At 32.1% G+C, this 17,619-nt stretch overlaps 1 long non-coding RNA gene across 1 annotated transcript; it reads left to right on the forward strand.

Annotated features, from left to right (window-relative positions):
* The first annotated feature begins 13,826 nt into the window (after positions 1 to 13,826).
* Positions 13,827 to 16,847, forward strand: LOC136202276 (uncharacterized). The gene is made up of 4 exons (XR_010674396.1): positions 13,827 to 14,083; positions 14,344 to 14,533; positions 15,521 to 15,600; positions 16,345 to 16,847. It is a non-coding gene; the product is annotated as an uncharacterized lncRNA (long non-coding RNA).
* The last annotated feature ends 772 nt before the right edge of the window (positions 16,848 to 17,619 follow it).

A 17,619-nucleotide genomic window follows, 5' to 3' on the forward strand; every position in this document is an offset into this window, starting at 1 on the left:
TGTCAAATGACTTGGACAAATCCTTCTTTAAGTTGGAATTCATCTCTGCATCTTGTCCAACTATCAACATATCATCCATATATAAAAGAAGGTTAATAAATTTACCTCTAGGAAATTTCTAAAATACACACAAGGATCTGCTGAAGTTCTATTATAACCATTCTTTGTCATGAAAGAATCGAACTTTCGATACCATTGCCTTGGTGCCTGTTTGAGCCCATAAAGACTCTTCTTCAACTTACAAACACGCTTTTCTTTTCCCTTCTCTTCAAACTCTTCAGGTTGCTCCATATATATCTCCTCATGCAAATCACCATGCAAGAAAGCAGTTTTCACATCAAGCTCTTCCAACTCCAAATCAAGACTTGCAGCTAAACCCAAAACAGTTCTTATAGATGTCATCTTGACAACAGGAGAGAAGATCTCATCAAAATCAATGCCCTTCTTCTGATTGCAACCCTTTACCACCAATCTGGCTTTGCGCTTCACTATCTTGTCACCATCTTTTTTGTTCTTGAAAACCCATCTATTTTTCAAGACCTTATTTCCTTTAGAAGGCTTCACAAGCACATATGTCTCATTCTTTTTCAAGGAATCCATCTCTTCCTTCATAGCATCAAGCCAAAGATTTTTGTCTTTACTAGACAACACTTCTTCAAAGTTCTCTGGCTCCCCCTCATCAGTGACAAGAATAAACTCTGAGCTTGGATATTTTGTAGAAGGTTTTCTTTCTCTAGTTGACCTTCGAATCGGTGCTTCTTCCACCAAAGGAGATGGCTGCTCCCCCTGCTCATGAACATCCTCTAAATCATTCTGGTCATCATATGGAGCATCATCAAATTATGGTACACCACCACCATCATTATCAAATTCTGGTGCATCACCATCTTCATTTGGTTGTACCTCCTCAACACCATCAAGTGTTGCTTCAACATTCTCATTTGTTGGCTGCTCAATAGGAATAGGAGTAGAAACAGAAGACACATCAGTAGTATCAAAAGACAATATAGGAGTAGAATTGTACCTTGTACTTAGAAGTTCTGCACCCATCTCATGCTCAAAGAATACTACATCTCTGCTTCTAACTATCTTCTTCTTCTCTGGATCATAGTGTCTAAAACCATATTCCTCATCACTATAGCCAATAAATACACAAGGATTAGTCTTGGAATCAAGCTTTGATCTCTATTCTTTTGGCACATGCATGTATGCCTTGCATCCAAAGACTCTCAAATGTGAATAAGTAAGATCTCTACCCTTCCATGCTTTCTCGGGTATCTCAAGGCCAAGAGGAATTGATGGTGAACGATTGATCAAGTACACTGAAGTATTAACAGCTTCAGCCCAAAATGTCTTTGGAAGATTAGACATTCTAAGCATACATCTCACTTTCTCCACAATTGTTCTGTTCATTCTCTCTGCTACACCATTGTGTTGAGGGGTACCGGGCACAGTTTTTATATGTCTAATTCCATGGTGTGAGCAATAATTCTGAAATTCTTTAGAAGTGTACTCACCACCATTATCAGATCGAAGACACTTCAATTTTCTTTCTGTCTCCCTTTCTACCATGACATGAAACTTCTTGAAAGTTTCAAACACTTCACTCTTTGTCTTCAACATGTAAACCCAAGTTCTCCGAGTAGCATCATCAATAAAAGTGACAAAATATTTACTGCCACTAAGAGACTCCACCTCTAAAGGACCACAAACATCAGAGTGTATCAACTCCAACTTTCCTTCCTTCTTTGTAGACTTCTTAGAAAAGGAAGCTCTATGTTGCTTTCCTGCTAAGCAATAATCATAAGGGTCAAAAGAAACAGATTTATCAACAGGAATAAGAGATTTACCTGCCAAAAGCTTTAACCCTTTATCTGTCATGTGTCCCAATCTTCTATGCCACAAATTTGGAGAGTTCTTTTCTTCAACTGTATTTAGCTCACCAGAACATACATTTAAGTATGTTTTATACAAAGAACAACACAACTCGCCACGAGCAACTGTCAATGAACCCTTGGACAATCTCCATTTGCCATCTCCAAAGGTATGCTTGAAGCCTTCTTGATCAAGAACATTTGCAGACAACAAGTTAAGGCGTAAATCGGGAATATGACGCACATTCTTCAATATAAGCATGCACCCAACACTTGTCTTCACCTGAATATCACCCATGCCAACAATGCTTGCCGAACTCTGATTTCCCATCTTGACACTACCAAAATCTCCTGCTTTGTAGTTCAAGAAGTATTCCTTTCTAGGAACACAAGGATAAGAAGCTCCTGTATCAACAAGCCATTCAGTGTCTGAACCATCAACATGATGACACTCACTAGTTGCACAAATCAAAGCAACACCATCATCACTTTTAGCAGTGACAGCTACAGTATTTTTATCATCTCCATCCTTCTGAGAATCTTGCTTCTTGCCTTGTTCTCTTTTCCAACGATAACAATATTTCTTTATGTGACCTGGTTTGTTGCAGTGATGACATACCATAGACTCGTTCCCATCTCTGGACTTAGACCTACCTCTCGAGTTACCACCTCTTTGGACCTCTACTCTTGCCTCTACCTCTGTTCTTAACAACAAGAGCTTGTGAATTATCAACTCCCATCTCCTTTCTTCTTATCTCTTCATTAAACATACTCTCTTTGATCACATCCAAAGAAAGTACACCATCTGGAGTAGAGTTACTAATAGTCACAACAAGAGTTTTCCAACTATCTGGCAATAAACTCAACAGAAATAAAGCCTGCAACTCATCATCAAGAATAATCTTCATAGTGGTAAGTTTGTTGATTATATCTTGAAAATCACTAAGATATTCAGAAACTGACTTCCCACTTTTCAACTTCAAATTAACAAGCCTCTTAATCAAAGAAGCCTTGTTATGAGCAGTCTTTCTTTCATAAAGACCCTCTAATTTCTTCCACAAATCATATGGGTCGGACTCTTGAGAAACATGGTTGAAAATGCTAATATCAACCCATTGTCTGATAGTCCCTAAAGTCTTTCTTTTCAACTTTTCCCATTCTCTATCTTCCATCTTTTCAGGTTTAACCGGTTTAGACACACTACCATCCTCTTTAATTTCTGTATCAATTGGGTCATACAAGTCTTTGCAATAAAGCAAATCTTCCATCATAGGTCTCCATATAGAATAATTGGTTGATGTCAATTTAACCATGGAACTAATACTGTTATTAGACTCCATAGTTAACTTCAAATTAACCTTGCTCTGATACCAATTGAAGGACCCAAAAGACGGGTTACCAATAACACGCGGAATACGAATAACAACACCACAATGATCAATCTCACAAGGATCAACCAAAGCACAACCCAAGTTCCAAATCAAAACAGCAACAATAACCGCAATGATAGAAATCTAAACCACAATCAACAACACAAGATTTATACGTGGAAAACCTCTTCGGTGTGAAGAGTAAAAACCACGGGACGTTTGAGGAGTCCACCCTACTTCTCTTATTATGATAAAATTGAGGGCAAAACAAACCATACAAAGTTCTTACAAAAGGTTTATAACCCACCAACAATCATGAAACAATAAGAGATTTTAAGAAGTAGAAAATACCACAAAAGAACAAAGAATCTGCCAGCAAACTGATCCCTATACGAACAGCCCTTAACGACCTCCAAATCCAATCTCCAACGGTCAAAGTGAGGATACAGATGTTAAGAAGGTTGTGTCCAAAAATCACGCAATTGTGACGGTCGGATCTCAAGATATCGCCGAATTCGTGGGACTGCTCAAGAAGAAGAAATGCTGATTTCGGATTTCACTTTTGTGGTGGCTACTCTCTCTTTCTTTCTTGCTCAAAGACTCTAAAAATAACCCTTAAATACCTAGGGTTAAACCACACAAATAAATGGGCCTAAAAATGGGCTGGACCCATAACATTACAAGCATTAGGCCTATAGGAATTTAATTTATTAATGTCTAAAAATAGAATTTTAATGAGAAATATATGAACAACTTTAAATGATTTTGGTTTAAGATTGATTGATTTCCTAATGATGTATGATTTCCAGAATCAATTGTAATATCAACACTTACATTCCAGGACTATGAGTTCATAGCATGTGGCATGTTATGTATGGAAGTTGTTCATAGATTGAAAGAGTAAGTTTACCTAAATTCTAATTTTCCTTAAATCAATACTAATAGTTGCTAATTTCGAGCTCTCTCGTTTTCTTCTTTTTCCTATTTAGTAATCTTGCTCTTGGATTTTATTTCAATTGAACAAAGTTCAAAGTTTTATGAAAGATCATATTATGGTAACACAAAATGAACAATTTTTTAGAATTCTTTAAGTTGCTTAACATGTTTCATGAGTTCTGCAATTATGTCATGTACTAATTAAATGTCTTCTTTTAATGATCTCTAAATATAAATCGAAATAATTTATTAACTTGTTTTTTAAAATTATAATGAATTGTTTCTCTGTTTTGGCTATGATGGAAGTTGTAGTTAATTTTTCGGGTTTGTCTATTTAGGAAGCTTCAGTTGTTTGTCTCCCTCTTTTCCATGCTCTTCAATTCTGCTGTAAGTTGTAAAGGCACCTCCCAACTTGCTTCCTCTATTCTGAGTGATTATGTTCTTTCCTCTATTATTAAGAGATAAACTATGTGTTCCTCTTCTTTAGATTTTTTTTATGTTAAATGACTTCGGTTTCTTATTGTTTGTTTTCTCTTTTAGGATTAGGATTCTTATTTTCTCTTATTGATTCCTAACTCAATAAGCTTTGAAGCATGGAGGTTTAAGGCCAACGGAGTTCACCAAGTGCTGAGAATATAACTTTGAAATGCTCTCTATTTTTGCTTCAGTTTTCTTTCTATGTCATATCAGGTGAGTCTATTTTTCATGAGAAGATTCAAATGCAATTATTGAGGTCAATATTAATAATTCCATATATATATCTTTCAAAAGGGTAAAATCGTATTTCATAGGGGTGATATTCAAATGTTCTGGTACTTTCAGGAGTATCTCCTTCTTCCTGGTCTTTATCTTTACTATCCTCCTTTGTAGCTTTGAAGCTAGAGATGAAGTAGTTATTGTGTTTTCGGTTGGTTCTCTCCATCCTCTGTCAAAGTTAAGGTCTAGAGCTCCTCCTACTTTAAGTGATTGTAATTTTCTTCCTCTTCTTGCTTGTGAATTGCTGGTTTTTTTTATCTACAACTGCACATACAAATGTGCATTATGTCAGTAATATGCTTTGATTAATGTGCTTGATCTTGAATTAGCATTTTGGCTTTTACTATGATATTATCATTAACATATTAATGTGGTTTTTTTTTCAAGAATATGACACCTATCGGTATAGATATTTTTTTCAAGAATTCTGAAGGCAAAAAACATGGTTTGGACCCCTATAGATATTTCTACTATCCAATTTATCAACTAAATAATAAAGGGACTTTAACAATGTATCGGTTAATCCTTTGATTAATATGCATGTTATTATTAATTTTATTTTTTACAGGAAAAAGAGAGACATGGTGATTGTAAAGGAAAGAAGAAATAGGAGCTAAGCCAAAAGATTTTAGCTAATGTAAATCAAAGAATAGCCACAATGTTTTTCTCATAATATATGTATGTTTTTTTTCTATGTATTAACTATTAACAAAGTGTCTTGAATAATCTATTTTCCTAAACTATGTATTGAATAAGATTTTTCTCAAATAAATTAGCACTATAAAAAATCTATAAAACTATGAAATTGGGATGCCAATATTGTAGATGCAGTATTTTGAAACACACATTTATTTAAAAAGATTAATGTTTATTTATATATTTATAATTTTTTTTATAAGTTCTATAAAAGGTAAAATAAATAATTAAAAGATAATAATTCATATTTAAATAAATACATGTGATAGGTACCGGATGGGAATATAATTCTCCTCTTGGGTATATGCTATTTGCCATGTTTATAATTATTTGATTTATTTATTAATTTTTTATGGGTAAAGATATGTTACCTGTTGGTACTCGCGAATTAAATGAAATAATAATGGAACTCAATATATATATATTAATGGAATGGAACAATAGTTCCATTAAACCGGTAAAGATATGAGTGTGACATTAACGACGGATTATCGGTTGTCATTCCTAATTTTACCTATTTTATACTGAAATATTTAACAAGTTAATAAAATATTTTTCTAGAATATTAAAATTGGCAATGCTATGTTATTAGAGCTAAATTAGAAAAAAAATAATTAATACAAACAAATAGTTACATTCTCTAGAAAATTTTATAAACCCGGTGCAATTGCACCGGTCTAAACTAGTTTTCAACTATAGGAAGTGACAACTATTGCAAGTAAAATGAATTATTAGATTCCATGTACAAGGAAGAATTTCCTAATTTGATTTTTTATTATTTAATTGGTACATTTCTACTCCAAATAATATATATTTGGAAGCCGAATCACCAAATATCCAACAATTTATAACCATGCCATTTTTAGTCTCATTTTCTAATATTTCCAAATTAGATTTCACCAAGTTTGAGTTTGTTTAAGTTCATTACTGTCAAGTTTATCCTAGAGATAAGGTGCAAAAATACCAACTTTTACGATCAGGAGTAATTTTACCCCTAATACTTAAAATGGTACAATTTTATCCCTAACATTAGCAATTAAGAGCAATTTTACCTCTAACGTTGACAAGTTAATTTAAAAAATTATTCATCTACGCTTCACATGTGCATCATTTATCACTCACTAATTATATATCACAGTCATATGATTAGACGTGAATTTTTTTTTTTAAATTTAAAAAATATATTATCCTTTATACGAGTTGGAAAAAAAATCAAATATTTCACCAATTTTTTTTATCTTTAGTTTCATTATTAAATCACAAAAATTATGACATATACGTGTTTTATAATGATGTCTAAAATTAACCCAACGTATGAACATTAGGGGTAAAATTGTTCTTAGCTGCTAAGATAAGGATAAAATTGCATTATTTTAAACGTTAGGAGTGAAACTGCTCCTGGCTATAAATTGACCCACCTTATGCCTTATTCCTACCTATAAAACGTCACTTTTATATGACAAGGCTTTTGTGAATTGTATTACACATACTAGATTTAATACGTGACTATACATTCATTTTTGCAATTATCAACAAAACACTGATATAGGTATACATACAAGTATCGGTATGCATACGGGTACAGTAAACAACATTTTTGAAAAAATATGAGAAACCCATAAATCAGGTTAATAAGTAATTATAAAACCATAAATAACACTTGTAATAATTCACAAGTCGTCAGTTCATAAAAAGAACGTTTAGTACTTCAAATTATTTAAACTATAAGTCTAAATATTAGAATACATTTTCAGATCTTTATGTAGAAACATTTAATAATGATTAGATTTTAGTTATTTATTTATTTTTACAAATAAAAGGATGAGTGCAAACTGGTTTTCGATTAATTATTTATATTAGAGATTTATATGTTAAGAATGTTATTCCTAGTTTTGTATTACAGGTTTGACCAAAAAAAATATTATATTACACGTGATTTTTTACTTAGTTCAAACTATGTATAGTTATTGGTTCTTCTAGGTAGAGTTAGGTTAGGCTTCTGTTAGTTGGTCTAGGAATGGTTTTTGTAAGTATATATTTGGACAACTCCGTCAAGGAATATAATAGTGAATTATTTCAGGATTCAACCCCTTTCAATATATTAAATTTTTTATATTAACTCGTATTTTTATAAAGTTATTTAAAAAAATCCCCTAAATTTTACCTAATTTATTATGAAACATATCCCCAACGTATCCCCATAATTAAAAGAAAAAAGAAAAATAGGATATTTGTGTTTGCTATATCGTAAGTATTTTCGGCGTATCGTATCTCTGGAGTATCCGATACGCGTACGTCAACCACTTAAAAGTATCTATGCTTTCATAGCTAATTATAGTTTTAAAAAATATGTTGTCTGTGTCATTAGACCTATTACAGTACAATTAGTGGAACAAAATATATAAATGTACTTAGTTCTATCATATCATAATTAATGGGATATTTTATGTCATGTCCGTGTCTAAATTTCTAGAATTTATACCTTGATATTAATATATATTATAATTATTGGGTGTGTGATTTTTATTTGGTGCTATAGGAAAAGTTTGGAGTTAATTTGATGGTTTTATGTGTAAATTAAAAGTTTAGGGTATTTTTTAAAAGATTATATAAAGATGGAGGACCCAGAACATACGATTATGTTCTTCTCTTTTCTTTTTCTATTCCTTTCATCTTCATCTTCAGTTTTCTCTGAACCATTTCTCCACTGTTTCTTTGATTTACGGAGTTTCGGCCGTCTGAATCACTTGAAATTTAAACCATATCATCCTTATGCATAGTTCTAAGTTCCAACAGAATAGTTTTTGAGTTTCGAAAGTGTTTGGAGGGAAAACGTTTTAGACAGAATTTAGAGGAGAATTGAACGGATGCGTTTTCTTCAATTAATAGCCAAGGTAAGTAACTATCAACTATATATTTTGAGTTTTATGTATATATATATATATATATATATATATATATATATATAATCAAAGAATTTTCAGAAATTGATATCTTAGGGTTATAAAGGAATTTTGTAAAATCGGGGTTTTTCACGATCTTGCTTTTTATTGTGGAATTATAGTTCAAACGAAACTATTGACTATACTTATATGTGAATTTCAGATTTTATTTGGTTATATTGATTTAAGGTTTCATTTGATTATTTAACTTTGGAATTTTTATTGATTGATGGTATAAAGGATTGATATTTTGGAGAATGGAAAATTTGTGAGTTTGATTATGAAGAAGTGAAGTCTATATATTTATATATATATATATATATACATATATGTTTTGAGTTTCAATAGATATATATATATATATATATATATATATATATATATATGGAATAAAATGTTTGGTATCCATTAAGAGTAGTCCGGTTGGGTGGTTTCGAATCTAAAGACCATATTTAGTGAGAAATATGGACTGTGTACACAATCTGAAGACCTATTGAGTAGGGCAGTAAAGTGTCGGGTAAGACTATATGGGATAGGCAATGTTAAAGAGATGTTTCGTGTATGTTGTGAATTCTGATTCAAATAAAATGGGATGAACTCAAAAATTGATACAAGATTATAAGTTTTTGGTTTAGTACCTTAACTATATTATGAACTTAAGTTTTGAGTATATTTTATAAGATTTTGATTAAATCTTTTAAAAAAATATATATGTAGCTATGTTAAGTAAAGTTGGTTTTTATAGCTGATAGTTTCTTATTGAGATTTTTGTCTCATTTTTTCCAAATGTTTTTAATGTTTTTTTAGGCGAAGAAGTGCAAGGTAACGAGAGGGGTACTCGATCTTAGGGCGAGGTTCGGTTACAGCTACGAGATTCAAGTCGTCTCTAGGATATTGCATCCATTTTGTTCATGTACATATATGTGGATAGTATATGTTTGAAGACACTTGTATAACTTGTTTTTGGTAGTGTCTTTTTGTTTGGTATGTATTATCTACATGTATATATATATATAATTAGCTGAAGTGTGATATGAGATATGAGTAAATTATATTGAGTTGAGATAGTAGAGAATTGTCTATATAGGTGCTGCGGAAAAATCCGATTTGTGTTGGAACCTTGTGCTGCATTTTTCGACCAGATATAGGCTGAATCTATCATGGAGTCTCTAATGAAAGTTCTTTATTTTTGTCTTACATTTCCAGAGGTTTTTTAATCGCCTTAATTGGACTCTATATGGAGAAGTTAGGGTGGAAACGACATATGTTGGTCATTTTAGCTATAAACCGGAATTTGGTTTTTGGTTTAATTTTTCTCCTTATTTTAGAGACACTGCAACTAGTTTATATAATAAGTCAGTGGTAATGTCTCACCGTCTTATCTGATCTTATTTTAGGCCGGGTTTGACATTTTAAAATCACATTATTGAATTCATATTCGTAGATTTATGAGTTTTGTAGCAATTCTGTTTGTAAGTAGACATTTAAGTACAATGGTTATAATAACTCGTTAAAATGATGAGTTAGTGTAAAAGAGGGAAAAACTGTTGGAATTCAAGATGAAGACCATAATAAGAGGAGCAATGTGCAACCACGTAAGATCAAAAGGAAATAGGCGACGAATTTCATTTTCAGCATTTTGTACTATTAACTGATATGCTTATGTGGCAGATCAATATATTAGATTCTAGTCTATCAATTCATGTATAAATACGTGTGTAATCTAGATATTTTTAATCAATGGAAAAATAGAGACAATTGTTTCCATTATGACATAAGAGCTTTCTGGTTCATGATCCAATTTTCTGCATTCTTTATTTCTCTCTTATTCTTATCTATAATGTCGCACAGAAGTTACCTATATGTTGCTTTGAACACTATCGATTCTGATTCATAGTTGGACGAATCGAAAAATTTATTGAACAAAAGTGTCGATGGAAATCGCATCAAGCAGACAAATAAGGACAACTCTGGAAATGATGGAATCAATTTATGAGGAGAGAATCGCAAAGATCGAGCTAATAATCCAGGTTTACTGCTTGTTAATAATCCTTTAAATAGGAAAAACTATATTTCCTAGAAGCGATCTGCAGATTTCAAGCCTCATCCGAAAGACCCGAGGGAATGAAATCGTAGGTCGACCGTGTATTATCGAAGCGAATTCAATGTGGGAATCAAACAACTTGGTTCGCGACTCTTTATACGCGTGCGAATCCTGATGTCACTCAAGTTTGAGCTCAAGTTGCCATTTTTTGAGCATAAGTGAAAGTGAATGCCATTTTTTGAGCATAAGTGAAAGGCAGTGCCATTTTTTTAGCACAAGTGAAAGTCAAGGAAAAATGATGAATACCAACGACATCATGTCGTCGGTAAATTCTTTTTTCTTGTAGGGAAAGTTAACCGGAGATAATGATGGTGGCAGACGCGCCAGCTCTCACAAACATGTTGATCGATGCCGTGGCTTCCTCCTTGTGATGGCAGCGAGTCAAAGGGAAGTCTCACACTTTAAACGCTCTAATGTCTGCCCTCACGGAAAGAGAAAGGTGAACCATAATGGAAAAAAATAAAGAACAAATCTAAGACTACTCACAAGGGCAGCTCCGATAATACGTAATCAGAATGTACGGATTATAAAAAAGATACAAGTATTTATGTAGAGAAAATTGAACATAATTGGGACAAAAAAATACTAATTAATACCTATACTAACTCCTACAACTATTCACAAATATATTCACATAGATATATTGACCGATAAGATTGTATCTTCATATATGTTTACATGACTATTCACCATAGATGGTCTTTTGCACCCTAAAATACATGTGTTGCTTGTAATGTGTTGCACTTTTTATGGGTTTTTTGGATCATTTGCAACATGGTTTATAGAATGTTGCAAAAGAGAAGGGGAGTTTCACTGTGAAAGGCAATCCGGTAATGCTGGATCGGAGTTACGGATGTGATCCATGTCAAACTGACATAAATTTGAAATTTTAGAACACTAATTATAAAGTGTTGCAAGAGATGTGTCAAAATTGAAACACTTTTTTATGTAAATAATCTTCCTTAATTCAATTTGATGCAAAACGACGTCGTTTTGTATATTTCAGGATTAAAAAAATAATAAAAAATAAAATTGTTTTAAGGGGCACTACAAAAAAAAGGGTTAAGGTGTAAAAATACCCCTAACGTTTTGGGTCACGAGCAATTTTACCCCTAACGTCTAAAATGGTGCAATTTTACCCCTAACCTTGGAAGCCGATAACAATTTTACCCCTAACGTTAATAAATTGGGTCAATTTGAGAAATAATTAATCAAAACTGTCTTTTCGGTTATGAAACTTGTCATCTACACTTCATATTGTGTCATTTTATCAGTAACAAATTACAAACATTTGTTGGGATGTGAAAAAAATAAAAAAATAAAAAAATATATTGTCTTTTTGTGCGAATTAGACAAAAAAAAAGGAAAAAATCCACCGAATTTATAAATATTAATCTCAAATTCTATCATTAAATTTTAAAAAACATGAAATCCTTTTTTTAGAATGAATTATTATGCAATTGGTGCATAATAATGAACAAAAATATATGTGTTTTATATGTGAAAGTGAATGCCATTTTTTGAGCATAAGTGAAAGGCAGTGCCATTTTTTTAGCACAAGTGAAAGTCAAGGAAAAATGATGAATACCAACGACATCATGTCGTCGGTAAATTCTTTTTTCTTGTAGGGAAAGTTAACCGGAGATAATGATGGTGGCAGACGCGCCAGCTCTCACAAACATGTTGATCGATGCCGTGGCTTCCTCCTTGTGATGGCAGCGAGTCAAAGGGAAGTCTCACACTTTAAACGCTCTAATGTCTGCCCTCACGGAAAGAGAAAGGTGAACCATAATGGAAAAAAATAAAGAACAAATCTAAGACTACTCATAAGGGCAGCTCTGATAATACGTAATCAGAATGTACGGATTATAGAAAAGATACAAGTATTTATGTAGAGAAAATTGAACATAATTGGGACAAAAAATACTAATTAATACCTATACTAACTCCTACAACTATTCATAAATATATTCACATAGATATATTGACCGATAAGATTGTATCTTCATATATGTTTACATGACTATTCACCATAGATGGTCTTTTGCAACCTAAAATACATGTGTTGCACTATTTATGGTTTTTTTTGGATCTTTTGCAACATGGTTTATAGAATGTTGCAAAAGAGAAGGGGAGTTTCACTGTGAAAGGCAATCCGGTAATGCTGGATCGGAGTTACGGATGTGATCCATGTCAAACTGACATAAATTTGAAATTTTAGAACACTAATTATAAAGTGTTGCAAGAGATATGTTGAAACACCTTTTTATGTAAATAATCTTCCTTAATTCAATTTGATGCAAAACGACGTCGTTTTGTATATTTCAGGATTAAAAAAATAATAAAAAATAAAATTGTTTTAAGGGGCACTACAAAAAAAGGGGTTAAGGTGTAAAAATACCCCTAACGTTTTGGGTCACGAGCAATTTTACCCCTAACGTCTAAAATGGTGCAATTTTACCCCTAACCTTGGAAGCCGATAACAATTTTACCCCTAACGTTAATAAATTGGGTCAATTTGAGAAATAATTAATCAAAACTGTCTTCTCGGTTATGAAACTTGTCATCTACACTTCATATTGTGTCATTTTATCAGTAACAAATCACAAACATTTGTTGGGATGTGAAAAAAATAAAAAAATAAAAAAATATATTGTCTTTTTGTGCGAATTAGACAAAAAAAAAAGGAAAAAATCCACCGAATTTATAAATATTAATCTCAAATTCTATCATTAAATTATAAAAAACATGAAATCCTTTTTTTAGAATGAATTATTATGCAATTGGTGCATAATAATGAACAAAAATATATGTGTTTTATAATAGTGTCTGAAATTGACCCAATTTATCACCGTTAGGGGTAAAATTGCTCTTGGCTTCCAACATTAGGGGTAAAATTGTACAATTTTAGACGTTTAGGGTAAAATTGCTCCTGACCTATAACGTTAGGGGTATTTTTACACCTTAACAAAAAAAAAAATGGTTTTACCAACATTATTGTAGCAACACCTTAAAATAGTGCAGCTACAAAATACACTATTTTATTTTTTATTTGAGATAAAAAGAAAATATAGTTGGGCTTTGAAATATAGATGGGATTTGTAAAACCCAACCCACTTATGTGACTTCTCTACTACTAACCCTAATTCATCCCACATCATTCTTTGCTACTGTTTACTTCGACTTCTCTTCCACCTCTCACTCTCAACCTCTTCTTCATCGTTATCTTTTCCTTCTTTCAACTCCGATAAACCACTCCATGTCTCCTGTTTCTCTCAAATCTGGCGATTCTCTGCCTCATGGTACACGAAGAGCGAAGAAAAATTGCAAAAATCGGGTGAGGATGTTGATCCGATCCGGTCATCGAAATGCTGGCCGCTCCAGAACTTGTGCCGCTCCCAAGAGGTAGCACTTCTGATCATGGAGACATTGTGAATTTAAGTTTCTACCCTTTCTCTAAGTTCTAGAATGTAGTTTGTGATTTTACCTATAAGTTGAAATTATAGAATTAAGGTCGTCTTAGGGCTTGAGATTGGCTATGTTGTGAATTTTAATTACTTTTTAGGTTTTTAATTTGAGTATATTGTGATTTCACCTATCCTTTTTGCTTTCAAATCTATCTGAAATCCCTCTGTTTCTTAATCCGAAAATTGGGTTCCTTTCAGAAATGAGCATCCTATTATTCCAGTTAACAAGGAGCACAGGACATCAGCAAAGCTTTTAAACTCCACACTTGGTTCAATCTTTTCACTGGCTAGGTTGTCTATGAAGATGGAAAGCTACACACTATATGGTTATTAGCTTCAGATATACAGCAATAGGGCGTCTATCAAGTGAAGAACCTAATCTCTTCAGGTTGGTGTTGTGCCTAATAATTTCTTTTCTATATTAAATTGTATTATCATTAGGCTGAATTGTAACTGTAAGTTAAGTTAAAGTTATCAACTCATCTTATTTATTTAAATTAATCTTAATTGTTGGACCAATTACTAGCATAGGTTCGTTCAACCACCTACCCTCTTATGACATTGAAATTACTCCAGTTTTAGGGAATATGTTGGATGGGAAGATTCTTAAATTGGTGTTTACAGTTGCTAATGCTTTGAATGTTTAAAATTAACCACATGGTTGCCTTTTACTGTTTCTTTTTTCTAAAATGGATTTGAATTCATGGTTGCCTTTTACTGGTTGTTGGTGCACTTATTATATGACAGGGAGTTATGCATACCTCTGAATATCCAAAAAACAACTAATGCACTATCCATCAATTAAATGTTCTCATAAGTGTGTGATTCTGCCCTAGCTCAATATTTTGCATTAATTGTTATAGGCTTAAAGCATTATTTGGCCCCTAATCTATCCAAAATTATGTCATTTGGCCATGATCTATTATTTGGTCACATTTGGCCCTTGGCGTATCCCATTTGGTGAAATTTCACCCAATTTGTATGAATGCTTAACAGAATCATTATCTCATTGATAAGTAACGATATTTTGACACTTATACTTAAAACGTGATATTTCTTAAAGTTTTTTTCCCCACATTATGTGGAAATAATTAATTAGATTAAAAAAACAAAAAAACAAAAAACAAATCCTAAACTAAAATCTATTAAGTTCAAATGTCAAAATATCGTTACTTATCAATGAGATAATGATTCGGTTAAGTTTGAATCCAAATTGGGTGAAAGTTCACCAATTTGGGATAGATCATGGGCCAAATGATAAAATTTTGGATAAATCAGTGGCCAAATAGTATTTTAAACCATTGTTATATGACAGAGAGTTGCATATATTAATTTTCCTTAGTTTACTCACTGTTAGCAACTTAATATCTGGCAGACTACTATTACAAGTTAGTGGAATGTCAGAGAAGGCCTCTATCAAATCCTTCAAATCGCTGCAAAAAGTCTCGGTGTCAAGTGAGTTCTTCTCTTCTAATGAAGTTGTAATTCTAACTTGATGTAAATCCGGTATATAGTTTATGATATTATTTCCTTTAGTGCTTGTGAAATTATGGAGGGAACAAATATTTTATTAGGAGTAATGTCCTTTGTATAAGTTGTTGATTAGGAGTAATATCCTTTGTTTGAGGAGTTTGGAATTTGATATGTGCTCATTTTTCATTTGTTATTTGTTGGAATTTGTACTTGCCTATAGTATGATTGTCTCTACTTATGGAAAACTCAAGGAGAAAAAGGTATTAATTTAGCAGAATTTTTTTTCTAGGTGTTAGCTTATGAGTATTTGATGCCATTAGATTAGAGAATGAGGCTTTTTTTACTGCTGGCTTGAAACTTGGCTTTCCTATAATGATATGGATTACTCCATTTCTTTACCATAATTTTTCTTTTTGGTATCTTTCTTGAAACATTAATCAAACTTTCCTCTTTTAGTTAACATTTTAATTTCTTTCCATGTCCGTGTTAGGACCATCTACTCTATGGAATCGACAATAAGCATTATAGTCCCTTTAATATTTTTCACCCTTCTTTCTAGTGCTACAAATTTTTATGATATTTTCTCCTAAAATTGGGTAGAACCATGAGTTTGTTTGGTTCAGTTATTAGATTATAACTGTTGTAATTAGCTATTCATGTTAGTTATTAGATTTTAGCTAATTCATAACTTAACACGATTTATTCATGTAACTCATTTTTTTATAGTCCACAATTGAAGAGATGTGTTCGTATGGAGCAACTAGTGAGAATGTTGAGCAGCTTATTTGTGGTGACACATCACATGGACTCTCTTGGCTTATTGGCAGACATGTAATACCTAAGAAATTGAAGGAACAGTCAATTGGAAATGTTTCTGATGCCTATGTAGAGGATTAACAAAGATAAAAAAACCAATTGCAAAGTGAAATGGAGGAGAAAGTTATCCAACTTGAAGACGTAATGGAGGAGAAAATGAAACAAGTGGATCAAAAAGTGAGGAAGAGCTTGACATTAATCATAAACAAATTGGTAGAAGTTAATTCCAATCTCAACATTGATATTGAGGATATATATGGTGACATTTCAAATGAAAATGAGAATGCTACTGTGGAGTTTGAAGGATAGATTACATTATGACTTTATTATACTTTTTATTATGTGTTTTGGATCATTTGAGAATTTTAAATTTCATTGTTAATATATTGGCCTATTATGGATTTATAATTGCACTTAAGGGTTTTTTATGCTATTATTTAAATTCAAAATTTTCTTTTAATTTTTTTTAGTGTTGCACGAGTTAAAGATTATGTTGCATATAACAGTGTTACATTAAATATCGTTAAAATTTCAAACAAAAAGCGTTGCTATTAACATAATATAAAAAAATTGCTAAAAAATATTAAATTAAAAAGTGTTAAATTAAATAGTTGCTTAAAAAGTGTTAAATTAAAAAATGTTGCAAATTATATACGAAAGAGTTGCTTGAAACAAAAAAATGTTAAATTAAAAAGTGTTGCAATTCTATATAAAAAGAGTTGCAAATAAAAACCATGTTGCATAAAAACTTGTTGCAAGAAAGTTCAAAGGTGTTGCTTATAATTTTATTCGATAATAGTGTTATCTGTTCTACGATATAGGCAACGCTTTCATTTAAGTTGCTATAGGATAGTAAAATGTTGCCACCGATACGTGTAGCAACATTTGTATCAATGTTGCTAAAAATGTGAAAAAAATGTTGCTTAAGATATCTTTAGCAACGTGCAAAAAATCAACTCTCTTTTTTGACAAAAACTGTTGCCAAAACTTCTTTAGCAACACAATAATGACTTTAGCCAACACTTGCTTGGAGTTGCAACAGACCATCTATGGTGTAGTGACATTATATGTTCATATATGTTCACAATTGTAAACAATTATGAGGAGAAGCGAACTCACTTTCCCAATACAACATGATGTTAAATGCATGCAAGATGAGGATGATCGTATATTTGTTCTTGGCTT

The sequence above is a fragment of the Euphorbia lathyris genome, chromosome 8 (assembly GCF_963576675.1).
Source record: "Euphorbia lathyris chromosome 8, ddEupLath1.1, whole genome shotgun sequence".
NCBI classification, from domain to species: Eukaryota; Viridiplantae; Streptophyta; class Magnoliopsida; order Malpighiales; family Euphorbiaceae; genus Euphorbia; species Euphorbia lathyris.